The 8782-nt window shown below is 40.4% G+C and overlaps 1 long non-coding RNA gene across 1 annotated transcript; it reads left to right on the top strand.

The window, feature by feature from the left end:
* The first annotated feature begins 561 nt into the window (after positions 1-561).
* Positions 562-8509, top strand: LOC113975566. Its single transcript, XR_003536853.1, has 2 exons — positions 562-728; positions 8221-8509. It is a non-coding gene; the product is annotated as an uncharacterized LOC113975566 (long non-coding RNA).
* Positions 8510-8782: the final 273 nt, after the last annotated feature.

Below are 8782 nucleotides of genomic sequence, written 5' to 3'. Positions count from 1 at the left end.
GAATAGCAACATGAAAGCTCCCCAAGTAATCAGTACATCTAGCAGATGGCACAGGCTCAACTTCATTAAAAAGCAACAATGTGAGAGACCAGGCTCCAGATTAAGATTTCCTCTCTAAAAACAGTATAGGGAAACAACTAACTTCTCCAAATATTCATATGCATATTAAAGTAGTCACCAAATACCTACTAACTGAACCATTATCAATGTCAAAAAATACATCTAGTGTTCATTGTGTCATAGCCAGAGTTTTAATAAAAGAGGCATGGAAAGTGACCACTGAAATATGAGACATGATGGAAAACAGATCTATTCCCTAACAGCACAGCTTCCTTTGCTTTCCTTTACCAAAGCAAGCTGCAGATACCAAGAACCTCCGTTGTAATGAGAACTACAGAAGGGAGTTTAAGTTCCTTTTGTGTTCCTGATGTCAAGATCAATTTATGCTGGTCTAGTGCTTCACATTTAATAGAAAACCTCACAGGGATCTTTGAACCTGAGCAGGCTGCCAAGAGCCTGGAAGCACTGGTGCAGCAGAGGAGGATGACTCGAGCAGCACAGGACTGGCCCCAACCCTCTACCAGCACGTGCACAGACACTGTGAAGAACAATAACAGGTCTTTCTAAATAAAATGGGCATGAAAACTGGAGACTAACCAGTACAATACCTACAGTAATACCATATGTTCATGATGTCTTCAGGAATTTTACTATAGTTTTCAATCCATGTATTTTCTTCCAACTTTGACACTTCATTTTAGTCCTTAGATTACCTATTTGCCTTATTTCCCACTCTTTTATTCCCTGCTGAGTTCAGTCCAGTGCTTCCCTTTGCATCTCTCCTCTGTTGTTTGTTTTCCTAATCAAATTATCTCCTTCCATTTTTACTGAGCACCACTTACCTAATATTTAAACAAATGAAATAAACCAAATCAAATTAAATAAACCAAACAGAAAAAACCTGCTGTCCCTGTGTAATGTTTATCTGTTTGTTTAATATAATCCATTGCTCCATGCCATACTCAAACTGTGAAATCTTCAGCCATTGACTGCCTCAGTCTGTTTATATAATATCTAGTGGAACAAAATCATATTTCTAAATGGCATCAAGGTCTTATCACACTGAAGAAAATTAGTCTCATTGCTGGTGGTTAATAGTACCAACAGTTCAACTATGAGCAACAGATCTAAGCATACAGATGGAAGTAAATCCAAAGAAAAGTAACACAATCACTAATAGCAATAAATGTATATTCTCAACATCACCCACCATAAAAAAAAGAGAGAAAAAAACAACCAACAAATCCCCTATTATTAAAGTAAGTTCCTTTCTCAGAAACTTCCCATCCAAAGCACCATAAATCATCTCTGTTTTGAGCTGAAGTTCCAAGAAGTTTGAATCAGTTTTACATCTTCCAGCAGCTAATGAAGACTGTATAAGTGCAGACAAAACATTCTGCTGTTATCTCAGTAGTCAGAAAAAACAAACAGAATATTTTATAGCTTAAAATAATTCCTCCACAAAACATTTTTAATACCATGTGACCGTGCTAAGAAAATATGGCAAGTTATTTTGTCATTTTAGTTTGAAATATATAGATGGCTCTTCTGTCATGTATCAAAACACTAAACTCATTTTTCACTGCACAGACAAGCAGCTGGGTGTACACATGGTTAAACACTGCTGAATATTTGGTGTTTTTAGAAAAGCCACCTTAATGGCTAAGAAAATACTCCCTTTGTGTGTCATCGGCCTTTTAACCAAATGTGAGTAGAACATTCAAAGGACAGCTCTGACCATAAAGGTGAAGACAAGGGTTTTATATGTAAGCTGTGGATTCTGGCCAGATAAAACAATAACTCTAGATTCTGGGAGAAATGCCTATCACAGCTCTCCAGGCAGGGCAGGACTCATGGGCACTGCAGAACTGAAGGCAGGGCATGAGACATCCTGGCCTGCGCAGCTCACACCACATCTGAGGGGCAGTGTCTCTCCACCCCCTGCTTCTGTCACATCAGATTCCAGCCTTAGTTCCCCCTTACAACGTTGTTTCCTTGTGTGTACAGGTTTATTCCTACAGAAAGCCACCAATGTTACCTGCAGCAGATCAAACAGAGGCACAACAGTAATTGCAAGGTAGAGCTTACCAGCACTGCTCACCGTGCTCACCACATTTGTAGGGCTCTGGACAGTTTTTCCCAGGCAGCACAACCAGTCCCCTGTCAGCCCTAGTTCCAGAGCCCAGCATTAGGGTGCTGAATATTTGGATTATCTGGTGAGGATAAATTATTCTGCAAATTACAGAATGGAACTATCCCGTACTTCTCTTTCCAAGTCAAATTAACACAGGATGCAGCGTTATCACTTAGAGACACAGCAAAACAATTAACAAATAAGGTCTGGCAAGCTATAAGTAAGACAACAATACTAACCGGGTAAACAGCTGATTCAGAAAGAAATAATTTTCAGAGAATCAAGAGGAATCAAAAAAAGAAAAAATAAGCATAATTTCTGTTTTTCCTTTAAACATCAGATAATTTCCTCAGCAGACATTTCTGATTGCATTTACTTTCTAAAAGACAATCTTTTTCTCCCCCTCCAGGAGCATCCATTCCCCATGCCCAGCAGACAAACTTGAAGGAAAATATATTCCCTATTGCTGCTATGACAGATCCTTCCACTCTTTAATTTAAGTCCTTGCTTATATAATGTGGAGGCTTTTATCTATGTACTGTAGATAGGGGAGTGACAAAGAGGGAAAGTAGATGGCTTGCTTGTTGGTACAGGAAGAATTTGCATGAAATAGGGAACTGAACACCAGTTTACAAGTCCTAACCCAAATCAACGTGACAGCCCCAGTCTGACCCTGGAACACCACCCTTTATTTTTCCCAGATCAGTAAAGAGTAGGCAGGTAAGCCCTGCTCAAAGATTACCAAATGCGTTGATCCTTCACAAACAATCAGCAGTAGCCACCTCTCTTTGCCTCCTTCATTGTTCCCTTGGGGACTTCATGGCACCATCTTGGCTGTGATCTTTCCTTTGTAGCGCCAATTCTGCTGTATGTTGGATTGTTTTTTTTCTCAGCTACAAAAAGGGACTTATGTGATTGCTCTGTCCAGATATCTGAATAACTCAGTAAGTTAAATAAGCGTTAGGACTAACCATGACTGAGGTACAAATAAAATAGCAGTTCTTATAAATAAACATGGGGACATCACCCACCCCCTTTCCACCAAGTGCTTTGGATCAGCCTCTATGGAATAAGATATGTAAACACTGCAAGCCTCAACTATGATTCACACTGAGGCCTTTATAAGATTTACTTCCAGGGGAGACTTGATAGCCCTAGAGAACTATTCAAACTGGCATTTGGAGTAGCAGAGGTCTCCAGTATTTTTGGCCTCAATATTTTGAAGCATAGGACACAAGGCAGTTCAAACAGCCCGTAGATTTAATCATTTTGCAGTGCTATCTTCTACTGAAAATATGATTCAATTGTCTTGGTGATTTAATCTATCCCTTGATGTCACAAGTGCTTTCAAATTTTTTAATCTACTTGTTCAGCTCTGACTGCAATGTATTGTACAGCCAGATAATTGTCAGATAGTGTAAGCCAAAGGTAGAAATCCTTCTGGTAAATCTGTGCAAGGCAAAATCAAGGTTTTGGGGATATAGCTGTGCTAGTCTGGTCCAAATTCCCATCTCTCAGGGCAATGAGATGCATTTTGCAAAATGCCAATAGCTAGAACTTCAACAGATGAAGTTCTAGGACCGTGTGCTAAATCAAGGGCAGAACATAACGTTCCCCAGGGAATGTTGCATACCTGGTTGGCAAACAGAGGTAGAATGTTTCCATCTCCAGTGGCTGATGGTGGAGGGAGGTTCCCCCATGCCATTTGAGATGCATGTAGCAGAGGCAATAAGGATTGCATTGGACAGTGGGGGAAGCACACCCAGTAATAACATCCACTCCTGATTTTGTAAGGAACATCTACTTTCCTCAGCACCATCTGCTGGACAACAGCAGGTGCTGAAGACCATCACAGAAAAGCTCTATTTTTACTGTTAGTTTTTAAAATATCCTCTGAAATGCAAGACAAGATTTTCCTTCAACAAATCTCTCTCAGAAGGCAGAGTCATTACATCTTGTGGGGGACATTGTTTTTGGTATTTTTTAGTTGTTTGTTCTGTTTTTCAAAAAAGAGAAAAAGACCTCACAACAAAAAGTGCCTCAGCAATGTCCAATCAACTTCCTTTTCCATTTTAAGTTCTAAAGGTCTTTGCTCCAAAATAGTTGAGCATACTATGAATTCAGACCTGTTGTAGCTGAGCATACTCTCCTGGGACAGTAGACTTCCACTACTCATGTTGTTATCCCAGAGAGTTTCTGGTAAGTGGTAGCTGAGAATATACAAGAAAAAAAAGGGGGGGATGAGAAGGGGGTGTTCCAGACAGAGCCCTTGCACAGTGTCAAGGCTGGATTTCACACTTTGAAAGGGTAAGGGAAATGGTAAATGTTAATTAAACAGGACCTATGACCAGGAGGCAGCACTGTGATCACCTAATCTGACTTCCTGAATAACACAGACCAGTAACCCAAACATTTCAGAAATGGCTGTGCCCTAAATATGTTTGCATGGAGGATTATCTGGAGACAAAAGAGCAAGCATTAAAGGAACATCTAAGCTCAAAGTGATTATAATGTAAATGGAGTTGCCGTCACATTTCTTGCTGCAACTGTTTCACAGATGGCAAAGCATCTTTAATCAGAGTTGAGGAGCATAAGGAGCAGAGCAGAGCAATGTGCATTCTCTCCCTTTGTGCAGAACCACTCTGGGGTGAAGTGTGCCAATTACAGCTTGATCAGGAGTTTTCTAGTGAAATGATTTCTTTTGTCACAAACTCTTGACATATGAAGAGCAAAACTTTTCGTGCAACAGTACCAGGCACAAAGCAAGCTGCATCAAGAAAAATGGAATTTCCATTTAAAAAAATAAAATAAAAATCACAGATACAGGATGAGAGGCACAGAGAAGAAAAATAATAGCAGAGAAATCCAGTGTTTAAGGCACTTCTGTAACACAAGCAAGTTTTACTTTCCGCTTTTCCTGGTCAAAAATCAATGTATCCATAGAAATTGCTTTAATGCCAGTGTACCAGATGGCTATGATCAGACTTGCTGGTGGGCTGCCCTCTGTATCTCCTACTGCAGATCTTTTATTCTGTGTACACAGTTAATGCTCTCTCTGTGAAATGCTCCCACATTCCATTTGCCATGGAATACTCATTTACCTTGGACATTGGATTCAACGAGGAATAAACCGCCCTCTCCAAAGTATATTGCTCTATATAAAATGGAACTATTTTAAAAATATTTTTTTTAAAATATGCCAGGGTAGCTGATAGTACAGCTGATCTTGGCATTTACCCCAGATAAGGCAGACTCAGGTAGAAGTCACAATTCTTGATCTCTTGTTCTACCTCCTCCCTTATTTCCTCCCTCTCCACACTGAAAAAAAAGACCCAATCAACCAACCAAAGAACCAACCAAAATCCACCAAACCCTGACATAAAATAAATACATAAAGGTAATGGGCCTTGTTTTATCTTACTGTGAAACAGGATTCCTACCCTTTTATCTGCCCTTGTTTCAATCAAGCAACAAATGTTTTTTGTCCCAAGCCCTGTTTTCTGTAGTTGTGTTTGTCTAGAGCAATACTATCCTTTCTCCATGTTTTTAAGTAACAACCACAGGAAATCTTTTGATAGAAATTCTAATAAGGGACTCAAAACTCCCTGAGGTTTTACATTTAGAATTTCACTTGCCAGTTGATAACTCAAGTTTGAATTTTGCACATTTCCTCTGAAGCCAGGTCTGTGCTCACTCAGTCCAATATCTAATAGATTTTTAGAAGACAGGAGAATCTTTTTTAGCAATAATCCCTATTGAATCAAGCAGGACAGAGAGTATGATTAAAAAAAAGAAAACAAAAACCACAAAATACCCCCAAATAAAGTGCAAACCAAACAAAAGACATACCAAGGAGCCCAACAAAACCCCCACAAAACTCAAAACAACTCCTCCCCTCCTCCATCCTCCCCTCTAATTAATGTTTTGAATAAAGAAAATTAAATTGCAGCTGAGATTTCAAGGCAACCACCTCTGTATTGGAAATTGTGTGCATTCAAGCAAGAGGCATTTGTTTTTCCTTGGATGCTTATCTTTTTCCAAATGATGGATTTGCAAAAAGGGCAGCTGCAATGGCTGCTGGATTGGTTTTGTGCCTTTAACTGATTCCTGTCTAACTTCCGCAGCTTGATTATGATTAACTACATGATTTATGTCTTCTTGAAGTGCATAACTCTCTCCTGACAGTTTCACAATCAGCTGCAGGGTCAAGGAGGAACCTCTTCTGTAGGCTTATTGTAGATAAAGCCCAAATGGTCTAAAGGTCTCATTTTAAATAGAGGAGCCAACTTCTGGTAGGCAGTAATTGAGGGGGGGAAGTCACATGTTTTCCTAAGGTTGTTGGATATTTCAACATAAGTTTTTATGGGAAAAGGACTTTGATAAGAAAAATTATGCAGCGACAGGTTTGAGCAGGGTTTTGCTTTGTTACCAGTACAAGCAGAAGGGGATTCTTGAAATGTAAAAATTTGGTAAGAAAGGATGAAAAATATCTTGCACTATTTTCCAGTACATTGTGTTAGACAGGGAGCACATCAACATCAGCTGAATTACCTGGCCCTGAGAAGGATCCCATAGGATCCAGAATATACTGCTGCAGAAATGCAGATACAAAAAGGAACCAACATCTTAGGATTAGGATGCTGTGCTCAAAACTGAGATGTGGCCTCAGCTGCCTTTTTTGGTTGAACCCAAATGCAACAAAGCATGAACCTCTGTGCCTAAAGTTCAAGCCACGTGCAAGGCACCCAACCTGGTGTAGGGGTGCAGTGTTTGTTGTGCTTGTGCCAAAATGTGGCACTTCAGAAGCAGTTGAGCAGAACTGGTTTGGTGTGCAGAAAATGGGTGGTATCCAAAAAGGTAGAAATGTGGATGTGTCACCTTCTCACGCTGCTGCTTTTGATGTTCCTGAGCTTATGTAACTTCACATCAAAGCTTCACCTGTCTCAGTTACGAGCTCCAAAAACATTGACAAGCCGGAAGTACTGAACCCATGAAATCATTTTTTAAGGATACAAAGCTGTGGGTAAAAATACATTTGAAACAACACTCCCAGTGATGCAGGTGTGCTGGAATAGGTAGAATAAAGTCATGTCCTGCCCAATAGTATAACAGCATGTGGGGATGGCATTGAGAACACCTGTCACTGGTGAGGGAGGAAGCCTAAATCACTGCAACAACTCTACTGAGGAGGTAAGGTTGGGATTTAATGATCTGGCTGAGATAAACAATGATCAGATTCCTCCAAGCTGGTGCTACAGTGACTTTAATGAATTTAAGTCTGGGTTGCTGCCCTACCTTGGCCCCATGCCAGCCCCAATTTATTCTTTATTCCTCCAATGGTGTTTGTGCCACCCCACAGCAAATCAGAGGAGATGTGCAGACAATTCATTGTTACTTTTATTGCTGAATTAATTTTCAGCTGGATCAGTCCAACGATCTTGTTCACATGATATAATGAACACAAAGTAAGATCTGTGGCTAGGGATGGGGGAAACTCATCCCTTTCATTGACAGGCCCCAGGACCACAGGTTTAAAACAAATGCGAAAGAGCACACCCCAAGGGAAAAAAACAAAGGTGGCTGTTAAGAACTTGGTGGTCTGGAAAACCCTTCCTTCCTAGCTTTTGTTTTCAAGGGCCAAGCCAGCTGCCTTGTGCAAGATTAATACAGAATCTCAGTCACATGAGATTGGGGTGGACATAAAAGACACCAGAGGACATCCAGAAGAAGGCAGCAACTGGACTGTGTGCTCATTTGTCTCATGCCAGAGAGAATGAGCCTGTCACTGCAAGAAAACTCATCCCAAAGGGTTTCCAGCAAGGAAATAAGACGTGCTTGAACACAGTCATTTTATCTGCTTACTTGAGGAAAGAGTAGACCCTGAACATGTAATGACTAGCCAGAGGCTGAGCAAGCTGTGTCGGTCTGCTGGGGGCTCACTGTATTTGAGGAAGGATTATGCAGCACCGTGAAATCAACAGATTTTTACTCCCACAGCTTTTATAGACTTGTTCTGTTTTCTCCAGGTTATAAAGTTGTTTTGAAGCCCGAGTCATTGACGTCAGCACGTCACATCCATTCAGCCTTGAATCTTTCCTGACAGCGTTTTTATGCACCTGCGAGCTGAGAGCACGTACAGGCACCAAGAAACAATGGTGAAAGAGGCTTTCATTGCCACCATGAGAACAGATGAAAGTATGGCCCCTGAGGAAAGGTTAAGTGACCAAAGCACTTGAATCTGAGAGATCTGTGAGATGAACTGCAGTCTCCAAATATGTAAAAAGGAATTGGGAAAATAAAGAAAGGTAGTTGTTTGGGGTTTTTTTCTTTTTTAACAGGGCAAGAAATAATGAGCTTAAATTGCTGAGAAGGGGAGTTGAGTACAGACACAAGATTAAAACTTTCCAACAGCAAGGACAGTGAAGCCTGGGACCAGTTCAACAAAAGAGAATTCTTCATCAAGGATAGGTTAGACAATTCTGTCATGGATGATTTAGACTAACTGGAAGGAAAAGGGGAGTAGGAGGATTTCTAAGATTCTGAATTAGTCATCAAAATATTTGAATAAGGGTCTTTAAAACTGAAGCA

The sequence above is a fragment of the Neopelma chrysocephalum genome, unplaced genomic scaffold (assembly GCF_003984885.1).
Source record: "Neopelma chrysocephalum unplaced genomic scaffold, ASM398488v2 Primary Assembly neopelma1_139, whole genome shotgun sequence".
NCBI classification, from domain to species: Eukaryota; Metazoa; Chordata; class Aves; order Passeriformes; family Pipridae; genus Neopelma; species Neopelma chrysocephalum.
This window is presented reverse-complemented; position numbering and strand designations above follow the sequence as displayed.